This window comes from Hylobates moloch, unplaced genomic scaffold, assembly GCF_009828535.3.
Source record: "Hylobates moloch isolate HMO894 unplaced genomic scaffold, HMol_V3 SCAFFOLD_7, whole genome shotgun sequence".
In the NCBI taxonomy this organism is placed as follows: Eukaryota; Metazoa; Chordata; class Mammalia; order Primates; family Hylobatidae; genus Hylobates; species Hylobates moloch.
Window position 1 is genome coordinate 125,149,317 of NW_026652282.1, and position 12,779 is coordinate 125,162,095.

Consider the following 12,779-nt stretch of genomic DNA (forward strand, 5'->3'; position numbering starts at 1 on the left):
ATCTTTTAAAACAAAACTTCCAAAACAGAACAGACCACTGTGGTGCCAAAATACAAGGTGGAAGTTTCGTTCAATTTTATCGGGGGAGAGCCCCGACTTGAGCCCGCAAGTCACAGCTGCAGTAAGCCATCATCGTGCCACTGCACTCCAGCCTGGGAAACAGAGCAAGACTGTCTCAAAACAAAACAAAAGGGTTGGAGGAAAGAACTTAAAAGAAGTGGTATCTTCCAAGGTAGTGTTCTCAAAGAGAAACAAAAGGGAATAGAAATACGCCAGCTTCTTAGGAAGTCTCCCTCCAGTATCACTCTGGGTTGGGAAAGGAGGTTAAAAATTTATTGGAGATTATGGACCCCAGCTCTCCACCCACCAACTCCTCCCCACCCGCTTCTCTCAGAAGCACTCTGTGTGCCCTTGGACAAGACTTTGTTCATTTGGGAGCCTCTTCTAGGCCTGTCTCTCCCTGGCCCCTGACCAGCTAGCCAGCCCATTCTGACCCCAGGCCAGGTGCTCAAAGCTCTACCCATTAAGGGGAAGATTTTCCCTTGCCACTCTCTTTCAAGACCACCCCCAGGTGTGTGCCTGACATGCAGTGCCATCTATTTTCAGCTTGTACACACAGACTGAACCAGCTCATTTATAAATCAGCTAGGGCCCTTTCCCTCCTACAGCTGGTCATAAAGGGCTCCCCCATGTGGTCACAGGTACAAAGTGGAGAAGGGGCGCTGGTACAACTGTGATAAGTGGTATAGGGGTCAAAGCCATCTGCTCACGCAGTTACTTGTGCTCTCTGGTCCTGCACAGGCTGGGAACAGGCCAGCAATGTCATCCCTGCTCCTCTCAGCCACTGGATGGGAGCAGCCCCAGGGAAAGCATGGCCTCCACACAAGTACAGTTGTAGCTGATAAGTAACAATGCCTCCAATAGCAGATTCTCTTACTGGACAGCTGAAATGCACACAACTCCATGGCCACCACACAAACACACCTTTCTATTGCTACTGTTGGTCTGCCTCTTACAGCATAACATTTTTCACCTAATCAAAAACCCTCTTGTTACTCTAGGTTGGTATGGGCCAGGCCTCGAGAAATCCCACCCTGATACACTCTCCATGGAGAAATATGTAAATCCTTTCGTGAAGAAAGTGAAACCTCCACCTTCCTCTCCAATAAATAAAAATGACTGCCCCCATCACACCACCAGACAATGGCTAACTACATGGAAATACCCAATTTAGTATTAGATAATGAGTCAGGAAAGGTTAGGTGCTGCTATTGTGACAACCCCAAAATCCCAGTGACTTGACCCCCCAAAAATTTTTATTTCCTTCTCACATTGTGCATCTAATGCAGGTCATCAGGGGAGCTTCTGCTCATGGTGGCAACTCAGGGACAAGCTGACAGAGGTTTCATCGTGTGCTTCTACAATCTTTGTAGTAAAGGGGAAGGGAAAGTAGTGGGGCTCACACTTTAACTAAATGCTGCAGCCAGAAAGGACATACCTCACTTAAACTCATGACTCATTAGCTAGAACCAATACCATAGCCTAACCGACTATAAGGAACCAGGACATTCAGTTTGCTGTGTACCCAGGAGGGGTGAACTATATATTATTGAATTGTACTAGTGGCAACCATAGGTGTTTTCCCTTGATCTTTGAAAGGATGTTACTTTCTCATTTCCCCGCTTAAAAGTACTCATGCCCTCCCTTTGTGGTAGTCTTCTCATCTTAAGCCAGTAACATATGCAGAAGTTCTAAAATACTGCCATTCATCAGTGAGAGTGTCTACTGGAGGTAGTATTCAGAAGAAGCTCCAGGCAGACAGTCATTCTCCTCATCCTTTCCCCCCAGGGAAAGGAAAAACAGCCCCTTTGCTATTTCTGACAGGCCGCACTACCAAAATCCCAGAGATCATGGGGGTCAGGAGCTGAAACTTGGTCCCCAACTATCTAGAGTTTTAGGAGCAGACCTTGTGTAAGCTTTCTACCTTCACCTCTGAGGTTTGGAAGCAATAGGATAGATATATATATACATATACATATACATACATATATATACATATGATAGGTATGAGAGGGATGAGAAGAGATTATTAGGAAAATTGCCTCATGCAATTATGGAGGCTGAGAAGTCCCACAAAATACCATCTGCAAACTGGAGAGCCAAAGAAGCCAGAAGTGTGGCTCAGTCTAAGTCCAGTGAAGGACTCAGAACCAGGGAAGCCAATAGGTGTAACTCTCAGTCCCAGGCTGAAGTCCCAAGTACCTGGAAAGCTGATGGTGCGAGTCCTAAAGTCCAAAGGCCAGAGAGCCTGGAATTGATGTCCAAAAGCAGAAGAAGATGGACGTTGCAGCTCCAGAAGACAGAGAGTGCAAATTTGCCCTTCCTCTACCTTCTTGTTCAATCTGGGTCTCGGCCAATTGAATGGTGTCACCCACATTGAGTGAGGGCAGATCTTCCTTATTCAGGCCATTGATTCAAATGCCAGTCACTCCCAGAAACACCCTCATAGACACACTCAGAAATAATACTTTATCAGCTATCTGGACATTAGCCCAGTCAACTTGACACCTAAAATTAAGTATCACAGGCTGTATACCCCATTCTGGCTATAAGAAAAGCTAACTGCACCAGAGACACTAAAGCCAAAGCTGAGGAAGAAAAACTCCTCAACAGCTGAGTTGGTCCTGGGCACAGTGAATCTGGAGATGACCCAGACCTTCAGTGAACTCTCTCACAAAAACACAAGTCAACCTCTTTTGGAATCTCAGGGTTCCTGAGTTCTGATGAGGAACCTGTCAAGAGTGAGGGCAGCCAAGAGGAAGTATGTGGAGCAGAGGTGGGGCAGGTGTTGATCCGGGTGGGCATTGATCATGGATGGATGAGATTAACAAGAAAGCACGCTTCATCCTACATAATCCCCACAGCAATCACCCTGGGGCTCATTTTGAATGACCCCATTCTCATACAGAGGCTGATTATCAGCCTGAAGTGTTTCCTACCAGGAGCTGCAAATCCCAGTTTGGTGGTGGAAGGTCTTCATTAACACACTGAAAGGCACTGTTAAGAAAATGAAAAGGCAAGCACGGACTGGGAGAAAATATTTGCAAAACACATATCTGATACAGGACTTTTATCCAAAATATACAAAGTACTCATAATTCAACAATAAGAAAACAAAAAAAAAAAACAATAAAAAATGGGCAAAAGATATGAAAAGATAGCTTATCAAAGAAAACATACAGATGGCAAATAAGCATATGAAAAGATAAGCGTCATTTATAATTAGGGAATTACATATTTAAACAACAATGAGATATCATCACATCATATTAGGATGCCTAAAATACAAAACACTGACAATACCAGTTGCTGGTTAGGATGCTAAGCAACAGAAATTCCCATTAATTGCTGGTAGTAATGCAAAATAGTACACTTGTTTGGAGGACACTTCAGCAGTTTCTTACAAAGCTAAACATAGCCTTACCATATGATGCAACAATCATAGATTTTGATATTTTATCTTATTTAGTAGAAAACTTATCTCCACACAAAACTCCATACAAATGTTACAGCAGCTTTATCCATAATTTCCCAAAGCTGGAAGCAACCAAGATGCCCCCTCAATAGGTGAATGGATAAACAAACTCTGGTACATTCAAACCTCAGAATAAAAATACCATTCAGCAATAAAAATGAGCTATGAAGCCATGAAAAAAACACAGAGGAACTTTAAATGCATGTTGCTAAGTGAAAGAAGCCAGTTTGAAAAGGCCACACACCATATTGATTCCAACTATGTGACATGCTAGAGAAAGTAAAATTATTGATATATAAAGATCAGTGCTTGCTAGGGATTCAGGGAGAAGGAGTGAGCATAAATAGGTGAAGCACAAGAAATTCATTAGAACAATGAAACTATTCCATATGGTACTGGAATGGTGGGTAAATGACACTGGACATTTTTTAAAAACCATGAAAATATACAACACAAAGTAAGCCTTAATGTAAACAACAGACTTTAGTTAATAATAATTTATCAACATTGGTTCATTAATTGTAACAAATTTACCATACTAATGCAAAAAGCTAATAATAAGGAAAATTGTATAACAGGATGAGGCTACTGGGAACTATCAGTACTGCCCAATTTCCTATAAATTAGAACTGTTCTATAATGTCTATTAATTAAAAATATAAAACATGCAACCAACACACAACCCAGATTTCATAGTTGGGCATTTATCCTGGAGAAATGAAAATGTATGATCACACTGAAAGCTGTACATGAATGTCCACAGTAGCTTTATTTATAATACCCAAATGCTGAAAACAGCCCAAATGACCTTCAGTGGGGTAATGTCTAAACAAACTGTGGTAGATCTGTACATAGGATACTACTTAGCAATGAAAAGGAAGAAACTGTTGATATATGCAACAGCTCAAGGGAATTATGTTGTCTTCATTCAGGCTGCTACAACAAAATACCTTAAAGTGGGTAACTTATAAATATTAGAAATGTATTTCTCATAGTTCTGGAGGCTGAGAAGTCCAAAATCAAGGTGCCAGCACAGTGTCTGGTGGGGGCTCTCTGCTTTATAAACAGCACTTCTTGCACTGTCCTCACATGGTGAAAGGGGCAAACAGCTCCCTCGAACCTCCTGAACTAATTCTATTTATGTGGGATCCACCCTCACGACTTAATCACCTTCTAAAAGGTCCCACCTCTTAATATTATCACATTTTCAATTAAGTTTCAACACATGAATTTTGTGAGGATACATTCAGATCATAATGTATGCTAAGTGAAAAAAGCTAAAAATCACAATGAGATACTATCATCCACCTATTAGATTAGCTAATACGGAAAAGACTGACAATACCAAGTATTGGTGAGAATTTGGCAGTTTCTTAAAATGTTAAACATGCGCCTATCATGTCATGCAAGTATACCACTTCTAGGGAATTATATAAAACTTCCCTAAATGTAAAAGAATCTATTAAGAGAAGGCAGATCCATGGTTTCTTGGGAATGGAGGTTCAGGGAGGGGGCTCCTACAGGAGGAATTATGAAGGGTAGAAGAAACCTTTTGAGGGTGATGCATCTGTTCACTCTCTTTATTATGGTGATGGTTTTTCCGGGGTATACATGTGTCAAAGCTTATCAAATTTACACATAATGCAGGGTTTTTTTATGTCAAATATCTTTTAATAAAGCTTTTTTTCTTATTCTTCAACTTTTATTTTAGATTCAGGGGGTGCATGTGCAGGTTTGTTAACTGGTTATATTGCCTGATGCTGAGGTTTGGGGTACAAATGATCCTGTCATCCAGGTGCTGAGCACAGAACCCAACGGTTTTTCAACCCTTGCTCCCCTCCCTCCCCAGTCTAGTAGTCCCCAGTGTGTATTTGGTTTCTGGTTCCCGTGTTAATTCACTTAGGATAATGGTCTCCACCTGCAACCAGGTTGCTGCAAATTGCAGCACATGATTTTGTTCTTTCTTATGAATGCATAGTATTCCATGGTGTATATGTACGTTTTCTTTATCCAATCCACCATTGATGGGCAGCTAGGGTGATTCCATGTCTTTGCTGTTGTGAATAGTGCTGCAATGAACACGCTAGTGCATGTGCCTTTTTGGTACAATAATTTGTTTTCTTTTGGATATATGCCAAGTAATGGGATTGCTGGACAAATGGTAGTCCTGTTTTGAGTTATCTGAGAAACCGCTAAAGTACCTTCCACAGTGGCTGAACTAATTTACATTCCCACCAATAGTGTATAAGCATTCCCTTTTTTCTGCAGCCTCGCCAACATCTGTTGTTTTTGACTTTTCAAGAATAGCCATTCTTACCGGGATGAGATGGCATCTCACTGTGGTTTTGATTTGCATTTCTCTGATGATTAGTGATGCTGAACATTTTTTCACGATGGTTGGCTGCTTGTATGCAATCTTTTGAGAAGTGTCTCTTTGTGTCTTTTGCTCAGTTTTTAAATGGGGTTATGGGTTATTTTTCCTTGTTGAACTGTTTAAGCTCCTTATAGGTTCTGGATATTAGACCTTTCTCAGATGCATACTTTTGCAAATTTTTTCCTCATTCTCTCTTGATACTTATCTTGCTGTGCAGAATTTTTTTAGTTGAATTAGATCTGACTTGTCAATTTTTATTTTTGCTGCAATTGCTTTTGAGGACTTTGTCATAAATTATTTCCCAGGACCCATGTCCAGAATAGTGTTTTCTGATATTTTCTTCTAGGATTCTGATATGATTTGGGTCTGTTTTCCCACCCAAATCTCATGTCGAATTGTAATCCTCAGTGTTGGAAGAGGGGCCTGGTGGGAGGGAATTGTATCATGGGGGTGGATTTCTCCCTTGATGTTCTCATAATAATGAGTGAGATCTCACAAGATCTGATTGTTTATAAAATTGTGTAGCACTTCCCCCCTCTCTTTCTCTTCCTCCTGCTTTGGCCATGTAAGACGTGCCTCCTTCCTCTTTGCCTTCTGCCATGATCGTAAGTTTCCTGAGGCCTCCCTAGCCATGCTTCCTGTACATGCAGGTGGAGACCATTATCCTAAGTGAATTAACACGGGAACCAAAAACCAAATACACACTGGGGACTACTACTTCCTGTACAGCCTGCCAAACTGTGAGTCAGCTGAAGCTCTTTTCCTTTTCAATTACTCAGTCTCAGGTAGATCTTTATAGCAATGCTAGAACAGACTAATATGGATCCTTACAGTTTGAGGTCTTACATTTAAATCTTTATCTTGAGTTAATTTCAGTATATGGTGAAAGGGGTCCAGTTTCATTCTTTTGCATATGGTTAGCCAGCTATCCCAGCACCATTTATTAAATAGGGAGTCCTTTCCTCATTGCTTATTTTTGTTGACTTTGTCAAGGATTAGATGGCTGTAGGTGTGTGGCTTTATTTCTGGGTTCTCTATTATGTTCCATTGGTCTATGTGTCTGTTTTTCTACCAGTACCATGCTGTTTCAGTTACTGTAGCTTTATACTATAGTTTGAAGTCAGGTAATGTGATGCCTCCATCTTTGTTCTTTTTGCTTATGATGACTTTGGCAATTCAGGCTATTTTTTGCTTCTATGTGAATTTCAGAATAGTTTTTTCCAATTCTGTGAAAAAATAACATTGGTAGTTTGATAAGAATAGCATTGAATCTTAGATTGTTTCAGGCAATAGAGTCATTTTAACAATATTGATTCTTCCAGTCTATGAGCATGAAATATTTTTCCATTTATTTGTGTCATCTATGATTTCTTTTGGCAGGGTTTTGTAGTTCTCCTTGTAGAGATCTTTCACTTCCTTGGTTAGATATATTCCTAGCTATTCCACCTTTCCATGGCTATTGTAAATGTGTTTGCATTCTTGATTTGGCTCTCAGCTTGAACATTATTGATGTATAGAAATGCTACTGATTTTTGTATATTGATTTTATATCCTGAAAGTTTGCTGAAGTTGTTTATCAGTTCCGGAAGCTTTTTGGTGGAGTCTTTATGATTTTCTAGGTAGAGAAGCCTATTGTTTACAGGAGCTGTTTTTCTAAAGTTGTATTTTCTACAAGAACAAAACAACTTTTGAAAAGAATCAAAATAAAAGACTTGGGAAGGGAGAGTATTTAATGACTGGGATTATTTTAAAATCCTGGGATATGGTGTTAATTAAAAAATCAAGACTTTTAAAATGGGTTTATTACTATTTAAAAATGCTCTGTATGGATTCAACTGCCTTCAGGAAGATGGAGTAGAGGTACTTTTCTCTGTTTAACGTGGTAAACATAACTAAACAGCCTGGACGTTGGCTATACTACAAGCACTAGAAGAGTCTGAATGGTGGAAAGAAGAAAGAAAACTCTCTAGTGACCTTGGGACCAAAGGAGTGGCATGGTGGGGCATTGCCTGGGTTTCCTTTTGCCTCATATATCCCAGACTTGGAGATAAAGAAGCAACAAACCCAGAAATGCCAATGGGCACAGACAAGAAAAGCCCCAACAAAAGCTTGCTCTCTCCAGCCAAAGGACCAGGAAAGGGGTAACCCATTAAGGCAGAAAATGTTTAGACATTAAGTGCTCTACTCCAGCCAGACAACACAGAAAAAAATGTGGCTCCACCCCAAACAGACAGCAAAGACCAAGTAGTGAGCCCAGATCTCTAACCTTATCAGGCTATACCAAAGTATTTGAAACCCCACTCGACTGCACCCCACCAGAGATGGTGACAGAGAAGATTCAGTAGGGCCCTGGGAGTTTGATTCCTTACCAGTTGGTAAGGAGGCCTAGCAGAGACTCAGAATTTAAATATGGCATAGAAACTGTGCAACCACGCCCAACCACCATGATGTCAGTGCTCCACATGGGGAGCAGTAATGAGGCAGTCCTACCCCTCCAGGAAGGAGATATTCAAGGGAAGTCTAGTAGGGAGTTGGAACGGCCACCATTTCCCAACAGTAACAAAGACAACCTCTCTAGGTGTCAGTGGAGGCCAAGATAGGAACCCATCTGGCAGTGATGAAGCAGTGGCCTCCTTCCCCTGCTAGAGCAGTGTCAGAGGAAGTTAGTTAAAATAGAAGGTTTGAACAAGATCCAGTCTTATGGCACAATACTAAAATGCCCAGGATACAATTAAAATAAAATAAAACCTCATCATGCCAAGAATCAGGAAAATCTCAACTTAAATGAGAATAGACAATCAAGACAGGCTAACACCAAGAGGACACAGATGTTGGACTTATTCTCCGAAAAGTATTAGAAATAAATCATCATAAAAATGTTTCAACAAGTAATTACAAACACACTTAAAACACAGGAAAACAGAAAGTCTCAGCAAGAAACAGGAGATATTAAAAGAACAAACGGAAGCTTTAGAACTGAAAAATACAATAACTGAAATTAAAACCTTAACTGATGTATTCAACAGCAGAATGGAGAGGACAGAAGGGAAATCAGTGAACTGAAGACAGAGTAATAAAAATGATCCAGTCTGAACAACAGAGTTAAAAATAGAAGGAAAACATAAACAAAGCTGCAGGGACCAATAGGATTGTGCCAAAAGATCTGTTATTTCTATCATCAAAGTCCCAGAAGGGGAGGAGAAAGAGACTAAGGCTGCAAATGTATTAAAATGACACCCTTTATAAGGGGATAAGACTTCAAATGACAGAGGATTTATTTGTAGAAAACACAAAGGCTAGAAAAAGTGGTACAAGATCTTTCAAGTGCAGAAAACGATCTAAACGTACCAATTGAAATACAGAGAATAGAAGAGTGGATTCAAAAAATTACCCAATTTTATGGTGTCTGTAAGAAACTCACTCAAATATAATGATATAAGTAGGTTGAAAATAAACATGTATGTTGATAACACCCTTATTTGTAATAGTCAAAAAATTGAAACAACTAAAATATCCTTCAATAAATGAATGGTTAAACAACCTGTGATACATACTACTCCGCAATAAAAATGAGAGAACTACTGAAAGGTGCAACAACAGCTTATATGGACCTCAAGGGCATTATGCTCATTGAAAAAATCCAGTATTAAAATTCCGTTTCATACTGTGTGGCTCCATGTATATAACATTCTTGATATAACAGTTATAAATATGGACAACAGACTATTGGTTTCCAGGAATTGGGGATTGTGGGGGGGAAAGGGTGAGTGTGATTATAAAGGGTAGCACAGGGAAGTTTGTGTAGATGGTATAGTTCTGTATCTTAATTGTATCATGATCTGTACCTTGACTGGGGGGGTAGTTGCAAATCTACACTTCTGATAAATTGGCAACAAATACATTGTATCAGTTTCCTGATTTTGAGATAGTAATCCTTGGCTGAAATTGGATGGTTACTTAGAACTTCTCTACTACCATTGCAGCTTCCTTGAATCTATAATTATTTCAACATAAAACATTTCTAAAGTGTATGCAGGCCTCCATTTTTGACAAAGTATTTAAAAAGATATTCTGAACAACCCCCATTATGAAAACAACTAAAGTGCTGAGTAAATAACTCAAGTCTTTTAAAATACCTAACTGCTTGGCATTGAAATATGGAATTTACTGGAGCCATGTATGAAATGATAGTGGGAATCCTGGGAGATGAGAGAGTATAGAAGTCAGCTTTAATCCTTGGGTTTCTGGAAAATCTTAGAAGTGTGCTTCTATTGTGATGGGTACATGAAGTACAAAGTACAGGAGATGAAGCCTATAGCCTTCCCAAGGAGGGAAGTCTAATGGGAGATTAATAGCAGGTATAACAGAAGATCATCTGCTTGGGAACTTGCTACAGTATCAGATGGATGAGATGATAAAGGAATTCACTTGTCATGGCCTTTGTACTGGATAGAGGAAAAAACCAGCGCCCTGAAAAATTATAATATTTGTAAGTCATATATTTTATGATACACTAGTATCAAGAGTATATAAATAACTCTTACAACTCAAAAATAAAAAGACAGATTTCCTAATTTTAAAATGGGCAGAAGATTTCAATAGACATTTCTCCAAAGAACATATACGAATGACCAATAAGCATAATAAAAGAAGCCAGATCTTATTAGGCATTATGGAAATACAAATCAAAACCACAGTGAGATACCACTTCACATCCACTAGGATGGCTGGAATCTAAAAGACAGATAACAACAAGTATTGGTGAGGATGTGGAGAAATTGAAACCATCATACATTGCTAGGATTGTAACATGGTGCAGCCACTTTGAAAGGTTTAGCAGTTGTTCAAAAATGTAAACATGGAGCTATCATTTGACCGAGCAATTCCACTTCTTGGTATACACCCAAGAAAAATGAAGACATATGTCCACACAAAAACCTGTACAAAAATTTTTATAGCAGCACTATTCGCAATATCCCAAAGGTAGAAACAACCTACATGTCCATCAGTGGAAGAGTAGATAAACAAAATGTGGCATATTCATACAATGGAATATTATTTGGCCCTAAAAAGAATGAAGTTATACATGCTGCAACATAGATGAAGCTTGAGAACATTATGCTATGCAAAAAAAGCTATTAACAGAAGACTACATATTATATGATACTATTTATATGAAAGGCTCAGAATAGGCAAACTTAAACAGAGACAGGAAGTGGACTAGTGATTGCCTGGGGCTAGGGATGTGAGGCTGGAAGGAAATGAAGAAGGAATATTAATGGGTACAGGGCTTCTTATTGGGAAGATAGAAATATTCTAAAATTGATTGTGGTGATGGTTGCACAATCGTGTGAACACAGTAAAAACAATGAATTGTAGGTATAAATGGGAGATTTTATGGTATTTGAATTGTATCTCAATAAAGCTGTTTTTTAAAAGCAAGTTGAAGGATAAGATGCCATTTGTGCTAATTGATGGGTGATTGAGAGTATTAGTTTAGAAACCTTTTGTCAACAGAGCTGATGTTTATATTTACTGAATCCATTACTACTTTAATCAAATAAAATTCATCCTCACTGACAGCCTCATTCTGTGAGCGAGTCCGCCTTTCCCCAAGATAGCAGAGCACACAGGGACCTTGGTGGTGGCTCTAACTACCCACATTCCCCCCATTGCACAGATGGGGAAACTGAGACTCAGGGAAGAGATAGCACGTGCTACTTAGTAAGTTAGCAGGAGAGCAGGGACTGGAATGTGAATCTCCTCACCCCTGTCCCAGGCTCTTACCACTGTACAACCTGTCATCCACATTCTTATTTCCTTCTCCTTTCCCTTCCTTTCCTTTCCCTCCTCTCCAAAGCAGACCCTATCTTCTCACATATTTGCTTCAGCGTTCTTTTAAAAAAAAAAAAAAAATTCTTCCTTTTCTCTCTCCCTCACTTCCTCTCCCCCTTCCTTCCCTTTTCCTTCCTTTTTTTAAAAAAAAAACAAAAACAGGGCTACTATTTTCCCAAAGAGTGATTTAAAGCTGGTTCTCTATAGTCGACTGTAATCAGGGCCATACTTTCCCTTCAGCCCAACATCATTCTTCAAAGTACTGGACACAGCCCCTGGGGCTTGTGTATGAGCATGCCAGGCTGTGAAGAGTGCACATCTGATGGCAGAGGGGGAGGGGAAGGTTGTCCCACAGGAGTGGAGGTGGAAGTGGGTTGGGCAATTGCCATTCCATGAAGGTCTGAGGCCCTAGCTGTGGTTTCTTAATCTTCTCCTTTCCTCCTCTCCTCAGTACCACTGAGTATCTTTATATTTGAAATTGGCAGTACGTATTTAAATAATTCTGTCTGGAACTTGTACCAAAAACTGCTGTTTTTTTCCCCTTATTAGTCTATCTTGTACCTGCAGCCTCTGTTTCTGATTATTTAGAAGGTGACTCATGTCTAGCTGCTGGAAAGAAGAAGAGGCCTTCTAGAGCAAGCCATGTGAGTAGGGGGAGTGGATAAATTCATCCATGAGAACCTGAGTCATGTCTAGCCATCATGTTGATAGTCCCAGGGAGGTCAGTGGGGCCCTAGGGAGGGGTAGGTTCTCTGCGGGAAGATATTGTCCCAACAGTAGCATTTTGCACAGCTTGTCGGGGAGGGTGGCGTCTTCAGGGAACCAGGTCTGGGCTGGTTGTCCAGTTCTGACTTTCCTGCTGACTCGCTGCTTTTCTGAGATCCTCACTTTTCCTTTCACAGTATCTCCAGAACACTAACAAATCAAATTCCTGTATTTCAAACAAAATCATAGCAGCAAATAACTCCAGGAGTTCTCTCCTACAGACAAAGTGATTGCTCCTCCTTTCTATCTTTCCCCAATGTTTCTATACAG